This window comes from Cervus canadensis, chromosome 29 (genome assembly GCF_019320065.1).
Source record: "Cervus canadensis isolate Bull #8, Minnesota chromosome 29, ASM1932006v1, whole genome shotgun sequence".
Taxonomy (NCBI): Eukaryota; Metazoa; Chordata; class Mammalia; order Artiodactyla; family Cervidae; genus Cervus; species Cervus canadensis.
In genome coordinates, this window is record NC_057414.1 from 28,748,972 (window position 1) to 28,771,962 (window position 22,991).

Below are 22,991 nucleotides of genomic sequence, written 5' to 3' on the forward strand. Positions count from 1 at the left end.
ATGAGATGTATACATATGCCATATATTATATATATATATACACACACACACACATATATATATACCATACATATAGCAGGATTGGCAGTTCCAGAGGATATAGCAAAATGGTTTGAGGGTCCTTGGCTAAGAGGAGACTCTGCCTTGGGCCCGCCGGTGTAATAAACTGCACTCCACTAAAAAAAAAAAAATGGTTTGAAAATGGAAAACTGATTAAGGAGTAAATGATTATACAGAATTATGTTACAGTAGTATATTGGAGGACAGATAGCCAGAAAAGCATACACTAGGGATGGTAGATTTGGACTCAGTGGTCATTTAAAAATATATGGCTATCAAATCTATAACCAGTTAAACACCTATTCTATATCAAAACATATTGATACCCAGAAATTCTAAAAAATGTTTCTCCAACCTGTATAATCATTTTAATCTTTAATTTCACCCCCCCCACCTTAATTTAGAACATATGGCTCTCACTTTTAGATCTTACCATATTTTCCTAACTTACCTCCATGTCTTCACTCTTGAATCTTTTTAACTCAATTTCTGCCTAAATAATCTTCATATAATGTAGTTTGATCCTTTCCATCAAAATACTCATCAGTAGTGTTCTAATGTAAGCTTCTGTTCCAGAGTCTTGTTTGTCTCCTAAATCTCTCCTTTTCTCCCTCCAGGAATGTTATGCTCCATCAACATGGAACCCTGTTTTCCAGAATTTTCCAAGGTATCTTACAGATCCAAGCCTTTGCTCATGTATGTTCTTTTCCTGGAGCTTCCCTTCTGTGGCTGACATCAGACATTTTATCTCCCACAGCCAAACTTCTAACTCAAGCCTGGTTTTAGTTTTCCAAAAATGGTTCATCAGTCTCTCCTTTCTATCTTGTATTGTGTGTGTCTGTGTGTTAGTTGTTCAGTTGTGTCCAACTCTTTGAGACCCATGGGCTGTAACCTTCCAGCCTCCTCTGTCCATAGAATTCTCCAGGCAAGAATACTGGAGTGAGTGGCCATTCCTTTCTTCAGGGGATCTCCCTGACCCAGGGATCGAACTGAGGTCTCCTGCATTGCAGGCAGATCTTACGCAGTCAAACTTCTTACTCAAGCCTTTCCCTGGGTTTAGTTTTCCAAGAAGGCTTAATCAATCTCTCCTTTGTGTCTTGTATGTCTATTCAAATTGCTTTGACAAATGTTTGCTGATTTTATTTTTTTCCCTAACAGTTTTCTTAACTAGACAATGAGCTCCCTGAATGATGATGTTTGTGCCATAGAAGATGCTTAGTAAAGGCTTGCCCAATTGGAGTGGACTTACACACCTGCTCTTGCCATAAGCACATCACTTTCAAGTAAGTTTTCTCTCTTTTGGCTCCACTCTTGAAATACAAATTGACCTCTCTGAATTCTTTCTCTAATGCCCTTGTTGGAAAATGTTAATAACTGGTCAGTGGCAGGCATGATTAAGCTTTCCTTTCTCCTTTATTTAGATTGGTGTCCCTGCACTGGTTCTGAGAGAGCATCCACCCTGACAGAACAAACCATTCCCTAGAAATTGATAAGGGCCTTTTTCTGGAAATAAATTTGGTGGTGGCAAAACAAATGTTGTCTCAATTGCCATCCATCTCCCTTTCTTTAATAACTTTCATTTATTTCACCACATCCCTTTCTCAGATTAGTATAACAAATGCATTTATCTTTGAAGGATGGGGCATTGGCAAATTTTTCCAATGCAGAGGAAAACTAAATGTCTCTTAACTGAGCCCTGTTACGTGCCTGAATATACCATTTCTTTGGGAGTTTCAGTTAACTGTTTTGAATTAAGGGGCTTACTTCTTTAACAGGAATCAATGATCCTGAAATTTAAAAGCATATTTTAATTCTTTGACTGGAATAAAATCTTTCAACTTGTAGTATATTAAAAAGCTGCTTAAACAATTTCAGGTGAGTATTATTGGATGCTATGATGATAGAATAAAATAAAATTTCTCTTCCGCCTCTGAAGGAAAAAGAAAACCCAACTAGTTGGTATCATAAAACCATGTGAATGTGACAGTGTTAGCTGCTCAGTCATGTCTGCCTCTCTGCAATCTCATGGACTATAGCCCTCCAGGCTCCTCTGTCCATGGGATTTCCCAGGCAAGACTACTAGAGTAGTTTGCAATTTCCTTCTCCAGGATATCCTCCTGACCCAGGGATCTAACCCAGATCTCCTGCATTGCAGGCAGATTCTTTACCATCTGAGTCACCAGGGAAGCCCCATCAAATGTGTGTCAGACAAACACTTTGAACCCCTGGTATGTACTAGGAAATTGAAATCTTTGGTTCCCTTAAACTTCACTTACCAACAAAAGAAAATAACAAACTAGTACATATTACTGGAGTGACAGGATTACCCATTTTTCCTTTGGTTTAACAATTTTTAGTTTCTATTTTCTGGGGGAAGAAACACCGCTGGTTAGTAAGCCTCAGATATCCCCTTTTCTGATAAAGGGAAAACCAGGACTCAACAGAGAGTTGAGAAGTTTTAAAAATATTTCTCACTCAGCTTAGAGTCCTTTAGATCATTAGTTTGAAGAGATACTGAATCAGGAAATACACACACACACCACAAAACAAAAGAGATAAGCAAACTAACAACAACAAAAATATTCATACTTATGGTTACACCAAATTAGCTCAACTCTGAAAACCTTTCATAGAACTTGCCAGTGGAATGGTTGTTATAGAATTTCTAGGTTCAATTATTAAAAAAGTAATCACACAAGTTGTCTGGGTCACCTGCCAGCATTGATGATCAGGCACTTTCATAAAAACACTTTTCTAGGCCTTGCATGCGTGTGTGTTAAGTCACTTGGTCAAGTCCAACTCTGGGCTACCCCAAGGACTGAACCCCCCAAACTCCTCTGTCCATGGAAGTCTCCAGGCAAGAATTACTGGAGTGGGTTGCCATAACTTCCTCCAGGGAATCATCCCAACACAGGGATTGAACCCATATTTCTTAAGTGCACCTGCATTGTCAGGTGGGTTCTTTACCTATAGTGCCACTTGGGGAAGCCTTTCTAGGCCTTATGATAACACAATTTTACATCTAGAGGATAGGAGTGTCTAAAAAGTTCAGTTTTCCAAGGCATTCTCCACCATTCTTATGACATGCTTTTTGATACACATCCAGTGGGGACTTCCAATCTCATTCTCAAGATAAGAAAGCTTATAATAAGTGAAAGATGTTTGCCCAAGGTCGCACACTTTAACTAGGAACAGAGGCCAAGAACATGAATTTTTCTGGTGAGTTGTTCCATTGGACTCATGGGTACACTGATTTAATAGATAACTCCTATATCCCTGTTCTAGCCACCAAATAGAATACAATGAAGCCTTATGAATCCAGAACCATGAGAGAATGAATTGTTGTACAGAATTTTTTCAGGTACTCATAATATATAATATTCATGTAAGGCTTTTCCATATGCACAAGGCTTTCACATCCATTATTTCATTTCATCCTCACAACTTAGGTCATTTTACAGCTGTGAGAAAACTTCAAGTAAGAAGGTAGAAGTTAAGACACTTTTCCATGTTCACAAAATTAGTGATCAGGGGTGGGATTTGAACTTGGTGTTTTAACTTATAGTCAAATGTTGTTACTTCAGGGAACTCTTGAAGATGAATTTCATTTCTACAAGTACCAAAATAAGTGTTAGTTTAAAACTGTTTTACAAATATTTGTAAACAGTACTAGGACACACCCACATGTGCCATGACAGTTCTGAGAGCAGCTGTCAAAGACCGAAAGGTGGATGGTGGCTCAATTCCTGGAAATCCCTGCTTCTTCCCCAAAATAATTGGAATAATCCTCCCATTCATTAGCCTAAGTAATTACCCAGCCCATAAAAACTAACCACGCTGTGTTTTGGAGTCACTCTCACCTTCCAAGACAGCCCACGCTCAGTCTAGGCAGTGTGTTTGTCTCTAAATCCCTTCTTACCTAAAAATAATAATAATAAAGAAAAAAAATTGTTATGTCTTTCCTGGTATTCACAGAGAAAGGGTACTGAGTATAACTTAAACTTTTTTTCTTCTTGAGATTGGACCAGCATAATTATTTTCATTTTCGTACTTTAATAAATAGGGTTGCAAAGAGTCAGACATGACTGAATGCACGCACACACATACACACACACACACATACACACACTCACACACACACACATACACACACATGCATACACACACATACACACACACACACTTTAATAAATATAAGCCTGTATCTACATTTTAGTGTTTCTTTCCTATTTCTCAATTGGAGTTTGTGAGATATTACCACTCCTGATAAGTGTGCAAGTCAAAAAGCCTGTCCTTTTATTTTCTGTTTCATTTTCTAATGTTATGCTTCTAATACACTCTAGGCAGAGAGAGTAGGTCATTAATCTTATTAAATGTGTTTACCATGGTTATGGGTGAAGCAATCAGTGAGAAACTAAGATTCCCAAACATTAGAGTGTACCAATATTTCTTGGGAAGTATATAAAATACAGATTCATGGGACTTACTCTGGTAGATCTGGAGTGGAGACCAGAAATTTAACTAATGTCCCTTGTATTTCTGAAGGAGATTTTCTCTTTCTGTAGTTTAGTAACACTAATAAAGAAGCAAAATACATGTTTCATGCATGAAGCCCATGGCATCAATTCCACATCTTTTACAATGTTTGCTTCAGATTCTAGGAGAGGCAACATGGCCCAGTAAATAGAATTTGGAGTCAGTCACACCTGGATTAAAATCCAGCTCTGTGACTTTCAAGTGAAGAGACTTTGGAAACATTACTTAACCCCCCCTCACCCCATCTCATCATCTGGAAAATACCCCATCCCCTCATCTCTCATGGCTGTAGTTTCTGATCAAAATGAGACTGTGCCTGTGAAAGTATTTTCATATACCATATAATTCCATATGGTTGCTTAGAATTTTACAGTTTGTTGTTGCCAGAAGACATTGATAGATCAATCAATACTTTTATGAAACTCAATGGTTTTCCAATTGCGGTGGCTAAACCACTGCAATATTACAATTCCTAACTGCATCAGCAACCAAGATATAACCTTCAAGACTAGTAGACCCTGGTTATCAGAACTTCAGGATGCATTAAGAGCCCTGTTTGTTCAAGATTCTGCAAATGTGAAAGGGAAAAAAAAAAAACTACCCGCATGCACACAGAAAAAAAATGAAAAGGGAGCTGGGAGGAGCCTGCTCCCAGGAAATGGAAATTGGAAGGTTTTATTGCAGCAAATTTCTCCTCCAGGTCTAGCACCTGCTCAGTCACCCAACCCTCCAGATTTCAATAAGTGATTAACGACTCATTAACAGATCATTAGCTAAATCAGCCCAGTGCAGTGAAGAGAACTGGGTTCACTAATTTCCCTGGATTATCACCAAATGCAGACCAAAAAGGAAATGAAATATGTCTGATAAAAATGTTAGTGAAAGAAAATCAAACCTGCATATTCATTGGAAGGACTGATGCTGAAACTGAAGTTCCAATACTTTGGCCACCAGATGCAAATAGCTGACTCGTTGGAAAAGACCCTGATGCTGGGAAAGATTGAAGGCAGGCGGAGGAGGGGGTGACAGAGGATGAGATGGTTAGATATGGCATCATGGACTCAATGCATATGGATTTGAGCAAACTCCAGGAGATGGCGAAGGACAGGGAAGCCTGGCATGCTGCAGTCCATGGGGTGGCAAAGAGTCAGACACGACTTAGCGACTGAACAACAGCAACAACACAATGCTGTTTTTATATCAGGGTGGAGTCATGTACTTTGTAGAAAGTGGTTCTTCCCCTCTGCATCCCTTGTTCCCTTCCTTGTCACCCACCTGAGTATAATTCGGGAACAGTTTTATTTCCCAACCTCCCTCCTCATCCCAGATTTTTCAGGTGGTGGGTTGGATGATGGCTGGACCATACAAGATTTCAGCTTTAAGTCTCTGCAGCCAAACTCTTTTCCTGAGCACAGTCTCTTGTAGTGATTCATAAACACTGAAAGTGATCATTCCCTTTTATTCCTAAAGTAAGTGGTTCTAATCAGTCACTTGGGGTTGCCACCTCCACAAGTACCTCAATTTCTACTTGTTTCCAAGCCTGTATCTCCAGATTCTCCTTGATTCTGTGAGTCCCCATTAGGTTTCCCATACATCAAGCTTTGCCCATGCTAGCTGGGTCTGTTTCTGTGGGTTTCCACTAAGGAATTCTCACTGATAATGTGGACATTTTAGTTCCTACTTTCAAACCAGAGGAGAGAGACGGAGTGAAGTCTTAAAATTGGAATCAGTGTTCTCACCTCTCCTATTTAGAGGGCTTCCTGTCTGAAAGTCTTCTCCAGCTCAGAAACTGTCAACACTATCTGCCCATGGCTCATGCCAGAAAACTGGAAGTTGTTCTTGAATCTTTTCTCTATCACCCCCTACATTTAGTCATCAGCATATGTGATTGCTTTATCTCAAGATTATATATAGATCCTGTTCATTTGTCTCAGTCTTCACTGCTATGTTGTCCTTCCCCCAAAATATTTTCACACACCCGCCCTTGCCCTCTACCCCTGGCACATTTCAGCATAAATTGAATGATCTCACCCATTCTCAGGCTTGGTCATTTAGTCGTGTCCAACTCCCTGTGACCCTATGGACTGTAGCCCACCAGGCTCCTCTGTCCAGGCAAGAATACTAGAGTGGGTAGCCATTCTCTTCTCCAGGGGATCTTCCAGATGCCTGGAATGAACCAAGGTCTCCTGCATTGCAGGCAGATTCTTTACTATCTGACCTTCAGGGAAGCTTGGATAATCTCACTATATTATTTAAGTGTCTTCCATGGCTTTCTATTGCACTTACAACACTGCTGACCTACTAGCTGTCTCCTTTTTCCAGCCTTCCCTCATATAATTCCCCTCAATGGGATGCTCCAGAGTCACGGCACCCTTTTGCTACCTTGCCCAGGCAGAGCTATTTTCCAGTTCCAGTCCTATTAAATGATTAAACATGATGCCCTTCTCTTTTATATCGGCTGTTCCTCTGTCTCTGCTAGGTCTTAGATTTTTGTCACCTCTACAGAGAGCTCATCCCTGGCCATCCTATACAAATATGTTTTATTTCCTTTAAAAGATTCATGAACTTGTAATCACACATTTATTTCTTTGCTTGCTTATTGATTATCCATTTTCTTCATTAGTAGGATGAGCATAAATTATAGTTTCTAACAGTCCCAGCCTGTGCCTATTGCCCCGGTAAATTACTGTAGGTCACTCAAAATGTTCAGGTGTAAGGGGTCACCCTAAACTTTAGGTGACAAGCCACTGGAGAGCAGTACAAATGATTTCTGTTTGCTTTTGTTATATATTTTAAAAATTTTACAAATATGTACCAAGTCCCTAGGAGAAAAGTCCTCTTGAATATCTAAGTAACTCATAATTAAATTGTCATCATCAAACCCTGAAATACTGTATTTTCCATGCCCAATTTACTGTGATGGATGGTTTTTTTTCTCTCTCCCAATAAAATCTTCCTAATTTCCTAATTTTTTCTAATCTATTATAATTAGATTAAATATGATCACTTGATTTGTAAAAAGTCACCATTTCTCTTTGTTCCCTGTTTACCGTCATCTTTCCCTCCCTCCTCTTTTTAAAACCTAATACCGTCATCTATTAAACCACTTGTTTTACTTTGCTTTATCTTCCAAAATGGACTCCCCTTTCATAGCCTCTCTTTAAAATTATACGTTTACTCTTGCTTCCTTCCTGATTTCAGGCTTCCCAAGCTGTTTCCAACATTTTGAGTTTTGAAGAGCAAGCCAATAAAAAACATAAATGGATTTCATACTACCAAGATCTAGATTACCATCATTACTGTGCCACTTTCTAGCTTGGTGAACTCGGGTAGGTTACATTCTCAAATTCTTAATTCCTTAATGGAAAATTAAGAGTTATTGTGAGGATGAATTGACATGTATGTAAAGCATTTAGTACAGAATCTGGATCAATCCAATAATAATATGATTGATGAATGCCACCACCACCACCACCATCGTAATTGTTATGGAAGCACTTAGTCCTGAGGACCATTAGACCCTCTATACATGCCATCATTGTAGTCAGTGATATCAAATTCACTTTGATCACCATGATGAATCTGGGAACTCCACCATTCACAACTTTCTGGATCTTCAATTAACCACTACCTGACTCTTATAGCAGTAGTACCATCAGACTTTAAATCTCATCGTCACTTCTAGTGGCTCAAATTTGTCTTTTCCTTCCTTTCTTCCTTCGGATTTTCTTCCTACTTACCCATCTTTCTTCCTTTCTATTATTTATACATCTACCAGCCCATATTCAAAGAAAAATACCTTTGTATTCTGAGACTTAATGTGTGTTCAGGGTGTCCTTGGTGGCTCAGCAGTAAAGAATCCACTTGCAATGCAAGAGATGCAGGCAGGAGATGTGGGTTCAATCCCTGGGTCATGAAGATTCCTTGGGGGAAAGTCCCAACCCATGGAATCACAAAAAAATCAGACATAACTGGCCAGTTAACAATGACAACAACAATTTGTGTTCATTTCTTTAGCAGGGGCACAATTTAAAAAAAAAAAAGAATTAGAAAGCATTTAAAGAAATCAACCTTTAAAATGCTCACTAAGTCATATCTAGTGTAATCTTGATCTAAAGTCAGATACTAGGATGGTCCCATATGAACCCTGCCAGCAGGTATTCACACTTTTATCTATTTCCCTGTCTCTAACTGTGGGTGGCACTCAGAGTCAGAGAAATTTGATGAAATGTCACTTCCATGACTAGGCAACAAAAGGCTGTGGCTTCCGTCTTGCCAGCCAGCCCTCTGTATTACCTTTTTAGATTGCACACTTTGATGAAACAAACTCTCACACTGTTGAGACCAGAATGACAGGGAATAGCGGGCAGTCTTTGGCGAGCACCCAGGAAAGAACAGAGGACTTCGTCCCAAAGACTATGAATAACTAAATCCTGCAAGTTAGCATACGTGCTTGGAAGTCAAACCTTCCCCATCAAGCCCTGAGATGAATACAGCCCAGCCAAAGCTACCTATCTGTTAGTAGATAACTCATGCACCTGGGTAAACTTTTATATTTTGTTTGCTTATCTCAAACTCAGGGTGTTGAACATAAGTATTTTAAGACCCTGCTTCCTGGATGTCCTTGAACTATCAGCCTTAAGATGGTTTTCACTGTTGCCTGAAAAGAGTGTGACATTCATGATATTTTCTATAGAAATGTGTCAGCATTTCAAACTTCCACACAGCCGTTCTCAGCTGATAACCCACCATAAACTTAAATGTCTGTGCTTAACCTTAAGTATTTCTGGATTCCCTGGAGCCCTGTCCCCTAACCTAGATGTTTTCCTGTGGTTTCAGTCATTCCCTCTCCTTTACTTCTCTATCTGAGGAGGAGTTGCCCCTCTTCCTTTCATATGATCGCTTATCTATCTCTTATTATTTTATCCCCTCCTACCTTCTCCTGGACTTTGCTATTGAAATTAAACTCTTTATTTTCCTTTATTTTTTCTATCCCTATCTAGTAACACCTCGGATGGCTCAGCAGTAAAGAATCCACCTGAGTCAGAGGAGACACAGTTTGGATCCCTGGGTGGGAAATATCCCCTGGAACAGAACTTGGTAACCCACTCCGGTATTCTTGCCTGGAGAATCCCATGGACAGAAGAGCCTGTAAGCTATGATACAAAGGATAGCAAAGAGTTGGGCACGACTTAGCGACTGAGCATGCATGTATGAACATCTACTCCTTTTTGGCATAAATGCTGTTATGGTTCATCAGTCCTCTAAATAATAATAACAAACCCCTAAACAAAATAAAATAATAGCAAATACCAGCTTTCTTTCCACTGTAACTTCTCCTTCCAATCTTTACCAGGAACAGTTTATGCTCAGATCCCCTGGATTCCTCATTATTTCTTCAACCATTTATGAACATTTAACCTGTTTTCATAGTAGTATCGTCATCTTAGTAAACTAAGTAAACTTAGTCCCTCTGCAGTGTCCTTTGTATCAATACTGTGTCCCTGAAAGTCTTGTGAAATGTTAATCAGTATATTTGTGTCCTCTGGTCATTACACATTTATCTGTGTCTTCTTCCTTCAGCTCATTGAAAGGAGACCCCAGAAAAGATTTTATTCTCAGTTTCTTTTTTTCTCTATTTACTCTTTTTGTTGTTTTGTTTTGTTTATTTTTTTATTTTTCCCATTTATTTTTATTAGTTGGAGGCTAATTACTTTACAATATTGTAGTGGCTTTTGCCATACATTGACATGAATCAGCCATGGATTTACATGTGTTCCCCATCCCGATCCCCCCTCCCGCCTCCCTCCCCATCCGATCCCTCTGGGTCTTCCCAGTGCACCAGCCCTGAGCGCTTGTCTCATGCATCCAAGCTGGGCTGGTGATCTGTTTCACCCTTAATAGTATACTTGTTTCAATGCTGTTCTCTCAGAACATCCCACCCTTGCCTTCTCCCACAGAGTCCAAAAGTCTGTTCTGTACATCCGTTTCTCTTTTTCTGTTTTGCATATAGGGTTATCGTTACCATCTTTTTAAATTCCATATGTTTACTCTTTGAACAGCAATGTATGAAGCACTTTCTATGCACTAGACCTTGTGTTCGGTACTATATCTATCTGTTATTCTAGACTTTTTCTTCTGCTTTGCCTCCATTTTTATCTCAGTTTTTACTATTGCTTGAATGCCATTATATGAATTTCATGTTAACTACCCATAGAAGTCCTTGTAATTGCTCAATTTTACCTTCCCTTTTCTCAAAACCTCAAACTTTACTTCTCCCTTCATCTTTCTCAGCTCATGGTTAAATTAGTATTTGTAGGCATTACTTCTTTTTAAAAATATTTCACTGGAGTATAATTGATCTATAACGGTGTTTGGGTTTCAGGTGTATGACAAAGTGAATCAGTTATACATATACATACATATGCCAACTATTTTTTTAAGATGTTTTTCCCATGTAAGCCGTGACAGAGTATTGAGTAGAGTTCCTTATGTTAATTACAATAGGTCCTTATTGCTGTTGTTATTATTTAGTCTCAGTCATGACCCCATGGACTGTAGCCTGCAAGGCTCCTCTGTCCATGAGATTTCCAAAACAAGAATACTGGAGTGGATTGTCATTTTCTTCTCCAGGACTCTTCCCCACCGAGGGATCGAACCTGAATCTCTTGCATTGGCAGGTGAATTCTTTATTGCTGAGTCACAGGGAAGCTCAGGTGGTTATTAGTTACCTATTTATATACAGTAGTGTCTATATGTGAATCCCAATCTGCTAGTTTATCCCTCCGCACCTTATCCCCTGGTGACCATGAGTTCATTTTCTACATCTGTGGCTATATTTCTGTTTTGTCGGTAAGCTCATTTGTCTTTTCCCTCCACATACTCTCATCGCTGTTGCCCTAGTTCAGTCTCTATTCCCTTCCTACTGCTGCCGTCATCTAACAGCAGTTAAACAGCATCTCTTGTTTTTAGCTCATTTCTGTTCTGCTCTGTTCTGTTCTATTGCATTCCGGTTCTGTTTCATTTCTTCCCTCCTCACCCCTTCCCTGCTTCCTCCTGCCTTTCCTTTGCCTTCTCTTTCTTTCCTTTCTACCAGTGCCATTAGGTAAATTTGGTTTTAAGAACTATTACCTCTCTCAAAGGATTTGTTCTCAATGTAAATCTAGAGGTCCTAATTTAATTGGTCCAGGGAGGGACCCAGAGTTATAAATCTCTGACTCAGGTCACATGAGAAGCAGTAGGGTTTTCCCACTAATCATTGAATGAAGCCCCCATTTTCTTAATCTGGCATTCTAAAAACAAACTATAGCTTCCAAATCCTAGAAATCTTAATCTTTTGTACATTCTCATGTGGATACTTATCCAGCTGAACCATTTTACTACACTTAGACATTACTTGAGATGTTATGAATATATTTCTGCTAGTAAAATTTCCATCATCTAAAATTTGCAATTGTAGCAAACCTGATACCACTGCTTATTCTGATTTTTTGACTTGCCAAAATGCTACTTGATACATTCAAAACTCTTGCAAAATGTTAAGAAACACACTAAAGCTCCAGCACTCAAAAGTCTTGGGCAAATGGCATAAACAGATATTCAGAACAAATAAATTGTTCATGGCTATTAAACAAAAGAAAAAAAATTACTGAATCAAATACAGATTTAAATGACAATAAGATACTTGCTTATTTCAAATCAAGTAATGGTGCTTTAAAAAAAATAATATTTAGTTCCAACCAGGAGCCCCTGAGACTAGCAACTTCATTTGTTGCTATTGGGAATGTAACTTGTAGTTTTTTTTTGCCAGGTGTAACACGATGTAATGAGAATCCTAAAATCATTTTTCTGATCTAGTAATCTCACTTATATATATATAAATTTATCCCGAGGAAATGATCAGAAATTCAGACAAAGATTTATATGTAAAGATATTTACTGATGAGTTATTTATTGTAGCAAAACTCTGGAAAAATTAAATGGTCAATATTAGGGGAATGGCCACATAAATCATCCTCATATTGAAATGTTTCCACTAGAAACAAAGTTTATAGAACACATGGCAACATAGAAAACTATGTATAATGGACGTGAAAGTCACCTAATAATTTCTGTGCACTATCATTTGAGATGGACCTCATTCCTAAGTCCTCATTCTCCTTTTCTTGCAGAGAATGGAGTACTTACAGTCTTTCTTTTCTCCCTCACATGCTGCATCCCTTGGAAGGAATAACTAGATAGATGGGTGGATTTGAACACCCAGCATTTCCTCTTTTTTTTTTTTTTTTCTATTTTCATATCTTTTTGGCTCAGAGAACTCACGTTCTGGGTTTTCCTATACATAGAAGTTTTATAAGGGCTAACCCTACAATTAAGAGTCCTGCAAATATGCAGTATTGCTTACGTGAGTGAACTGACCAAACTTTATGTTCAAAGGTGCTAGGTGATTTATGTATTTACCACCTTGTTTAAGTCTCAAAAATGTTAGACTCAGTTACCATCCCTATGCTATATATGGGGAAATTGAGGCTAAGCAACACTTTTAGTTACCTAGTGCTCTCCAATTACAGACACACCTTTCGTTTTATGGTGCTTTCTTTACATTATTGTGCATCTCGGACACTGCATTTCTGTTTTTACAAATGCCAGGGTTTTCTGGCAACCCTGAGCTGAGTGAGTCTATTGGAGTCTTTTTTTCCAACAGCACTCACCTGTTTCTGTGTCATATTTTGATAATTCCCGTAGGGCTTCCCTCATAGCTCAGTTGGTAAAGAATCTGCCTGCAATGTAGGAGACCCTGGTTCAATTCCAGGGTCAGGAAGATCCCCTCAAGAAGGAAATAGCAACCCACTCCAGTATTCTTGCCTGGAGAATCCCATGGACAGAGGAGCCTGGCAGGCTACAGTCCATGGGGCCAGAAGAGTTGGACATGACTGAGTGACTGAACAACCACCACAATGTTTCAGCTGTTTTCATTATTATTATATTTGTTAATGATTATCTGTGATGAGTGATCTTTGAGGTTACTATTGTAACTATTTTGGAGCATCAAGAACTACAGCAATGTAAGATGGCAAACTTAATGTGTGTGTTCTGACTGCTCCCCTGACTGGCAGTTGTCTGTCTCTCTAACCTCCACTGGCCTCCCTCTCTCCTGAGACACAATATTGAAATTGTCAATTAACGAGCCTACAATGGCCTCTAAGTGTTCAGGTGAAAGTAAGAGTCAATCAAGGTAGCAAACTTCATTGTTATCTTATTTTAAGAAATTGCCGCAGTAACCCCAATCTTCAGCCACCACTACCCAGGTCAGTCAGTAGCCATCCATCAACTTCCAAGTAGTACCTTCCATCAGATAAAAGATTCGAACTTTCTGAAGGCTCAGATGATGGTTAGTATTTTTTGGCAACAAGTATATTTTAAGTAAGGTATTGTGAGGCGAGCAGAAGTAACGCAGCTTAGATTAGGAGTAGACCTTCCTACTTGGTACCACTGTTTGCCAATTAGGACCAATTAGCTTTCACTTAATACTGACCGCTGTTTGCCAATTAGGAAATTAGGAACGGGGTTGGGGGGGGGGGCGGAAACCCCCAGGAAAGTCCCGCGCACGCGAAAGTATTGACCAATGAAATTGCTTTGCAAACGTGTCACCAATCCGCTTCTCACCCTATAAATTTGTGTAACAGCTTGGGCTCGGGGCTCTCTGACTCGTACCGCTGCGTTGGTTGCCCGCGGAGAGTCCTGGCTCCAGTCAGTAATAAACTTCCCTTCCTGCGAGTTGCATTGTCTTGGAGGCCTTCTCTCTTCCTGCTTGGGGATTCGGACATTGGGCATAACAGGTATGTACATTGTATTTTTAGACATAAGGATGCTGTTGTACATTTAATAGACCACAGTGTAGTGTGAATATAACTTTCACATGCAATGAGAAACCAAAAATTTTGCTTTATTGTGGTGGTTGGAACCGAACTGGCAATATCTCTGAGGCCTGCCTGTAGAAACCAGACAGAGAATCCTAGACTATAGGTGTGCCTGATAACAAGACCTTTGCGTCTAACAATTACTATTACACCTCCCTGGCAGAAGAGTCTGTTTGTGTTTAAAAACAACAACAACAAAATCAAAGCAAGATAAAGCTTTAACTTGATTTGTAGGAAAGGAGTTGATTTCCAAACATCTTTATTTTAGAATTTCTAGGGACTTCCCTCATGGTCCAGTGGGTAAGACTTCACCTTCCAATGCAGGGGGTGTGGATTCTATTCCTGGTCAGGGAGCTAAGATTTCATATGTCCCATGATCAAAAAAAAAAAAAAGAAAAAAAAAAAAAACAACCCACACAAAGCATAAAACAGAAGTAATATTGTAACAAATTCAATAGAGACTTCAGACAATGGTCCACATTAGAATTTCTAGGAACCTCCAGGTATAAGTTGACATGTCAAAACATTGCACAACAAGCATCCAATTTTCAGGTAGTGGTGCTGGGGTAGGGAAAAGCCTGGGGTCAGAGGATGATTGTGGGAATCACTGCCCTTTGCAACCGCTTCATTGTGCCATGAGCATGCATGCCTGACAAGAATCATCACCAGGAGCTTCTTCAGCAACATGGTATCCTCTGTAAGAGGCTCTCTAATAGCCTGTGCTGCCTTTGCCTCTCCAGTAATTGCCTGTAAATCCTACTAAACCCTGGAAGCTTTTGCTACATTTGTTCAGCTCTAATGCCTAGAAACTAATAAACCAGAATGAGAAGTCATTCTTGGAATCGTCTCTTGGGAATTACACACCCCAAGGAAAACACCAAGTTCCTTCCCATCAGAGAGGATGGCGTAAAGCAAAGATCCATTGTATGTGAAAGTGTGTGCAGGATGCCTTATTTCTGGAGAGGCAAAAAGCACCTGGAGACTTCCTGGGTCATCGCATCAGTGGGGGTCAGCAGAACAGAGATCAAATTCTAAGTCCAAGAATAATATTTTTATCGTCATTGCCAAGTGGCAGTTGAAAAGTGCTTGTTTGACTATGGCACTGAGTTGGACACAAAACCTCAAGAATGGACAATATAATATCGTTGTAGAGTTTATAATGGGTATTCTCAACATGTCCTCAATCTCCCACTGATGAAACAGGGAAAGCTTCTGAATCAAACAGAAGCAACAACTCCTACGCTTTTTGTCTGCCTTCATATTAGGCATGATAAGGAAATGAACAATAATCCACGTTCTCATTAAATTACCTCTTTCACTTGATACCCACTATGTATCCAGGTTCCAATCTAGATGCAGAGTCTCACAGAAAGGGCTTCCTAACTCTTTTTATTCCTCTCCATTTATTCCCTAACCTTGTCATCTAAATTGTATATAATGCCAGAGAAAATATTTCAGAAACAGTACTTATATCAAGCAAATGTCCTATCAATAAGCTACCAAACATTCATTCTTCAATTATTTGCAAAGTTCAGACATGTCAGCTTATCGTGGAAGCTTGAAAAAGCTTCTCTGGGTATACTTTATAATCCATCCCTCATACCCTACTGTTGTCCATTTCCTACTACTATTCAATACAAAGTTTTCCAGAAAGACTGGATTTTTATTGTCTCCCAAGAATGTTGGGCTGCGTTGCCTCTTAATAGCTATACATACAGTTTCATAACCTAGATTCCCTTCTCCCACCCTTATCTGCTCATCCAAATCTCATCCCATTTGCTATCTCAAACCTGGGCAGGAAAAACTGTCTCAGGAACAATGCAAAAAGTGTGAAGATTCTTCCAAATATGGCAACATTGAGTCTTTGGGAAGGAGTGTCCTATCCTTCACAGGACAATTTAAATTGTATACAATAAGATGCCGTTCACTGTCTTCTAAAAGGAAGAGAAGAATTGTAACAATTACTTTCTTCTTCAAGAAGGAGATAGATGACTGGAAGGAAGGCTGATACGGCAGCTCCTCTTGGTGCCTGGGATAGATATGCAAGGAGATACAGAAATAGATATGAGAGTTGGATAAAGAAGGCTGAGCACCGAAGGACTGATGCTTTCAAATTGTGGTCTTGGAGAAGATGCTTGAGAGTCCCTTGGGGTGCAAGGAGATCAAATCAGTTAATCCTAAAGGAAAGCAACCTTGAATACTCATTGGAAGGACTGATGTTGAAGCTGAAGCTCCAGCAGTTTGACCCCTTGATGTGAAAAGCTGAGTCACTAGAAAATACCTTGATACTGGGAAAGATTTAAGGCAAAAGGAGAAGGTGCCGGCAATAGATGAGACGGTTAAATAGCATCACCAGTTCAAGGGACATGAATCTGAGCAAACTCAGGAGATGGTGGAGGACAGAGGAGTCTGGCGTGCTGCAGTCCCTGGGGTTGCAGAGAGTTAGACATAACTTCACAACTCAACAACAAAAACAGAAAGTTTTTCAAAACTCATCAAGCACATTGATCTTTACTTTTCTGCTGGCTAAAGTGAGACCAAGTGATGTAATCGGAACAAAATTGATGCATACCTTTAATGATTTTGAAGTTCTAGATGTAAGATTTAAAAAGAAAACAGAATAACAGGCATTGCTTTTTCAACTCCTTTTCCAATCGAAGGCTGTGAGCTTGGCAGGGAAAGTAACATATGAGTTGGGAACAGCTGGCTGTGTCGACGGTGTCAGAGCAGAATTTGTTTTCCTGGACCGCGGCTTTCCAGAACAAAGAGTTCCTGGCAAGAGACGGTGTTCATCTCACAGGGAACGTGGGAGGAGAGTTGCTGACCTGACCAAAGGGCTTTAAAATGAAATTTGTAGAAGAAAGTGAAAAATGTCCAAATAAAACAACAAAGCTGGATGCCCCTGAGGATGACGGTGACACAGAGAGAAGCGTTGTGATGCAGGCTCTAGTTTGTTATTTCTGGGAGAAGAAAAGAAAGCAGAGGAATAAGTTTCTCAGGCCCTGGATGTCTCTATTCCTTTGCGGGACAGCCCCTACCCTGTTTCCCTGGATTTGCTCTCTGCCAGCTCCCTGTAAATCTTCTTGTTCATATGCTTTGGCTGCCTACCCAGACTGGGCTTCTGATTCAATTCTGATCAGGGTGGTGGGCAAGTAATTGGCCTAAGACATCTCAATCTCTTTGTAAAGTTAATTTTCATTGGAGTGTAGTTGCTTTACAAGGTTGTGTTAGTTTCTACTAATACAGCAAAATGAATCAGCTATATATGTATTTCAGTCAAGAATTCTGGAGTAGGGTATCTTTCCTCCTCCAGGGGATCTTCCTGACCCAGAGATCAAACTCATATCCTTTATGTCTCCTGCATTGGCAGGTGAGTTCTTTACCACTCGTGCCAGCTGGGAAGCCTAATATACCTAAGATGAAAAGTATAGGATAAGGGGAGTGGGGGACTTGAGTTTGTAAAACAAGGAAACATCCTCGTTTCCAGAATCCAGAGCAGATCATAGATATCATGTATTTCCCCAAGTCTGAGTCTTTCTCTAGCTTATCTCCCAGCTGCAATCATGGGACACATGAAGAACCTCAGCCAATAACTCTATCTCACATAAATCAGGGATTTAGCAATATTCTGTTGCTCTGGAGGAGGTCAAATATGTAAGATCCACTGATGAATGGGTGGAGGGAGTGAGGCTTGGAGGACAAGCCCAAGATCTTGACTCTGCAAGGGGGAGGTAGTAGTATTCCATCACTCTTCATGTTGATTAATACATACATATAAATATACCCCTCTTCTTTGTGATTTTGTGTTCTTCACCTTACAGTTCTCTAGAGAACCAGAACCAATAGGAGATCTATAGTTGTGTCTGTGTCTCTGTCTATCTAGAAAGAGATGTACTGAAAGGTGGCAGGTGGTGCTACTAGTAAAGAACGCACCTGCTATGCAGGAGACATAAGAGTTGCAGGTTGGATCCCTTGGTCGGGAAGATCTCCTGGAGGAGGTAATGGCAATCCTGTATTCTTGCCTAGAAAATCCTATGGGGAAAGGAGCCTGGGGGCCTACAGTCCATAGGGTTGCAAAGAGTCAGATATGACTGAATAGACTTAGCACACATGCGTGTTGGCCCATAAGATTATGAAGGATGAGAAATCCCTTGATCTGTCAGCTGCAGACTAAAGACCAGGAAAGCCAGTAGTATAGTTGGATGTTCTGAGAGTTGGCAGAGCTGATGGTGTAGATTTCAGTTCAAATCAAAAGATCTCAGAACTAGGAATGCCAAAGAGGGGAGAAGATCAAGACCCTAGCTCAACAGTCAGGCAGAGTGAATTCAACCTTTCCCTACCTGTTTATCCTATTCAGTCCCTTACTGGGTTGTGTGAAACTCACCCTCACTAAGAAGGACTGAATGCTTTCCTCAGTCCACCAGTGCTGGAGCTAATCTCGTCCAGAAACGCACTTATTGAGCATCTGGAATAATGTTTGACCTAACACCCCTGGTGGCTCAGACAGTAAAGAGTCTGCCTGCAATGAGGGAAACCTGGGTCTGATCCCTAGGTCAGGAAGATCCCCTGGAGAAGGGAATGGCTACCCACTCCAGTATTCTTGTCTGGGAAATCCCATGGACGGAGGAGCCTGGTGGTCTATATAGTCCATAGGATTGCAAAGAGTCGGACATGACTGAGTGACTTCACTCACTCACAAACAGGTAGGCATCCCTTGGCCCAGTCAGCCTGACACATAAAGTAAGCATTACAGTCCTCCATGGTCATGACTGAGCTAAGGTGTCACAGCAGAAGGAGCATGAGCCCACTCAAATCCTGGGCCATCCCTGCTGGAATCATGGGGTCAGTTACCTCATCTTTCAGAACCTCTACTTCCTTACCTATCAAGTAAAATTAACATGACCCGTTTTCTGGAGTTGTGACTATTACATTATATCCAGTAGACAGGACTCATAGTAAAGTGCCTTCTCATAGACAGTCTCCCACCTCCCTCTTTGATTTAATCGTTATGGAAATAGAAAGGGGTGCATATGCATTTCCTCCAGGTGCTTCCAACTCTATGCTTCCCTGTACCACGTGTTAGCAAAAAGCCCCAAAGAGGGGCAGAGTTGATTAGATCGAGGCAGTGGGTGTCTGGGATGCTCAGTGATGGAGTGCCCCATATTTCCTCTGTGTCTTCAGGCAGTTTCTGAAATGGAACTGAGTATGATCAGAAATGGACCCACTTCAGCCATCAAGGAGGTGGAAAGATTTGCAATGGGAAGACATTTGTCATACATGGTGGGTACAGAAATAGGCTTATGAGAAATGTGGACAAGGTTTTTCTGTAGAAGAATAAGGGGCTCCCTCAGAAGCAATGAAGAGGCCAGTTAGTCACACAAAGGAAAATTCAATGTGTAGGAGGAAGGGAATGTGTAGAACTCATTCCCACCAAAGGTGAAATGGATTAAGGTGTTAAAAGTTCAACTAGGGTGAAAGAGACTCATGGATTGGTTATGGAGACATATGGGGTTTAGAGTCTTCATGTTTTAACCATGTGATCCTGTTTCTGCCAGACAAAGTCTACTGATAGATCCCAGCACTGACCTAGGTCATTGGTGTAGAAAACGATAAGAATCTTCACAATTTTCTAGGCCTTTCTCAACACTTTTTGACCCAAAGCAGTGGTTACTACAGAAGCCCAGAAGAAGCAATGTCTAAGAACAGGGACTCTGGAATATGATCGCTTGCATTCTTATCAAGGCTCCAACTCTTATTCTGAATATGATCTTGGGAAAGTTTTCTAACCTCCCTCCTTCAGTTTGCTCATACATAAAACACACATGGTAATGGTATTTACCTCACAGTTTTGTTGTGAAGATTAAATGAACTGTCTGTGTAAAGACTTTATCACAGTGTCCGTATGTAAAAGCATTCCATCAATGTTGACAGTTACTGTTGTGGGTGTTATCATTAAGATTGAGTCAGACCAGAAGTTAAGGCTAAGTCAGGAGAAGAGGACCCAAATGTTGCCCTTCCAAAATAGTTTCTAGCTTACCCTCCAGGATCACTACCTGTCTTGTGAGAATCACTCAAAGTTCTATGTAGTGTGTCGGGAGTTCAGACTGAAAACACTTTGCTGACGTGGTTCTATCAGTGGTGCTATGGACATGGCTTATCCTGTTTGGGCACCAAAATCTTGACTCTAAGAGTCAGGTCAGGTTAACTCATTTCAGAGAATTACCTTTAAAACTACATAGAACTTTATGAACACGCTCAAAAGGAATTTGTGAGATGGTTCAAGTCAATACTGGGGTCAGAGGATAATAAATATTTTACTACAAATTTAATTTAGGCATAAACCTTTATCATAAAGTATAAGCGTCACAGAGGGTTTTGATATCTATTTCAAATTCCTCTCACTAGTCACACTTTCAGCCCTGAGTAGTAGAACAGCGTCTGTCTAGCATGTCTAGACTCTGCTTCTTCCTGATCGTTCCACATGGTCTTCCTGTATTAGTTGCTTCCTAAGGTCGTCATTCTGATCACCATCAAGAGACAGTTCTCGGTTTACAGCAGTGTCTTAGCTTTGTTGCTGTTGACATTTGGGATTTGATAAGCTTTGTCGTGAGGACTGTCCTGTGCATTTTAGGAAAGTTAACAACATTTCTGGTCTCTGCTCACCAGATACAGCTAGCACATCCCCCTCCCTCCCAGAGGTGACAGCCAGAAATGTCTTCTACATGTGCATGTATGCTCTCATGTCTGAGTCTCGGCAACTCCATGGACTGTAGCCCACCAAGCTCCTCTGTCCTTGGGATTGTCTAGGCAAGAACACTGGAGTGGATTGCCATTTCTTTCTCCAGGAGATCTTCCTGACCGAGGAATTGAACCTAGGTCTCCTGCATTGCAGGCAGATTCCTTATCACTGAGACACCAGGGAAACCCCAAAACATCTCCAGGTATTTCCAAATAGGTCCTTTTCCACTAGGGCAGGGGGTAAATCATCTCTGATTGAGGACCACTGATCTAAAGGCATTTACCCCAAAGATCACTTGAAGAATATAAAAAGCTATGATATTAAGAAAAAGGGATATAAGACCACTAGTCAAGTGATGTGTGGGCCAATTTTCATATGCAGCCTTTGTAAGTCAGTGTTACAGGACTTCCTTGCTTGTCCGGTGGTTAAGAATCTACCTCCCAATGCAGGGGATGAGAGTTCGGTCCCTGGATGAGAAACTAGGATCCCACATGCCACAGGGCAACAAAACCTGTGCCACAACGAAAGATCCTGCATGCCACAAGCAAGAGTTGACACAGCCAAATAAGTAAATAAGTATATATATAAAACAAAGATTCAGCGTTACAGCATCAGAGCACTGTGGCGGTTACACAGCGTGAGATGTGGATCTGGACACCAGTTTTCTCACTTGTGAAATGGGAATAAGAGTTCCTCCTACAGAGCATGTGTGTGCACCCGTGTGTATGTGGTGCTCAGACAGCAGCACATAAAATATGCTATTTTCTGTTATTATCTGATTTGTATTTCTAGAAACCATATGGCATAGGTCTTATTATCGTTACCATTCTATTGATGCAGATATAGAAGTTCAGAGAGAATAACTAACATGTGTTCTGCCCATAGAAGTACATGGCAGAATTGAAATTATAACCCAGGTTAGTCTAACTTCAAGTTCAATACGCTTATCTCCCTGCCCTCAGCACTTAATTATTTAGAAGGCTTGTTTACTTCAATATGCTCTGCCTATCTTTTTTTTTCCTTTTTTATTGCATGCAAAACAGTGCTTATTTTTAATTTTTATTTAATTTTAGTTTTTTCATCCTTATTTAGATATAAATGACACATACAAATTACATACATTAAAACTGAACAACCTCATGTTTTATGAACTTACTGTGAAATGATTACTGCAATGCAGTTAATTAACTAACATATTCATCACCCCACAAAATGATTTCTTTTTTTCTTTCTTTCTTTCTTATTCCCTTCCTTCCTTGCTTGCTTTCTCTCTTTTTCTTCCTTAAGAACTTCATGCCTCTTAGGAAATTGCAAGTAGGCAATACTGTGTTGTTAGTACTAGTCACTGAGTTGTGCATTAGACTCCAGTATTGCTTCATCTGATACAACTAAAACTGTACCCTTGACTAACATCTCTGCCTGTCTCTCTAATAAGGTCTCCGAGTTCTCTGTCTCTCATTCTGCAAGGCTATGTTCTATTTTTATTTGTTGTATAGCACAGGAGCCCTTACTGCACTGTGGTCACCTGAATGGGGAGAAAGTCCAACAGGGAGGGGCTATATGTGTACATGTGACAGATTCCCTTTGCCATAGAGCAGAAACTAACGCACCATCGTAAGGCAACTACGTTGTTGTTGGTTAGTTTCTAAGTCATGTCTGGCACTTTGTGACCCCTGTGGACTGTAGCCCACCAGGCTCCTCTGTCCCTGGGACTTTCCCAGGCCAGAATACTGAGT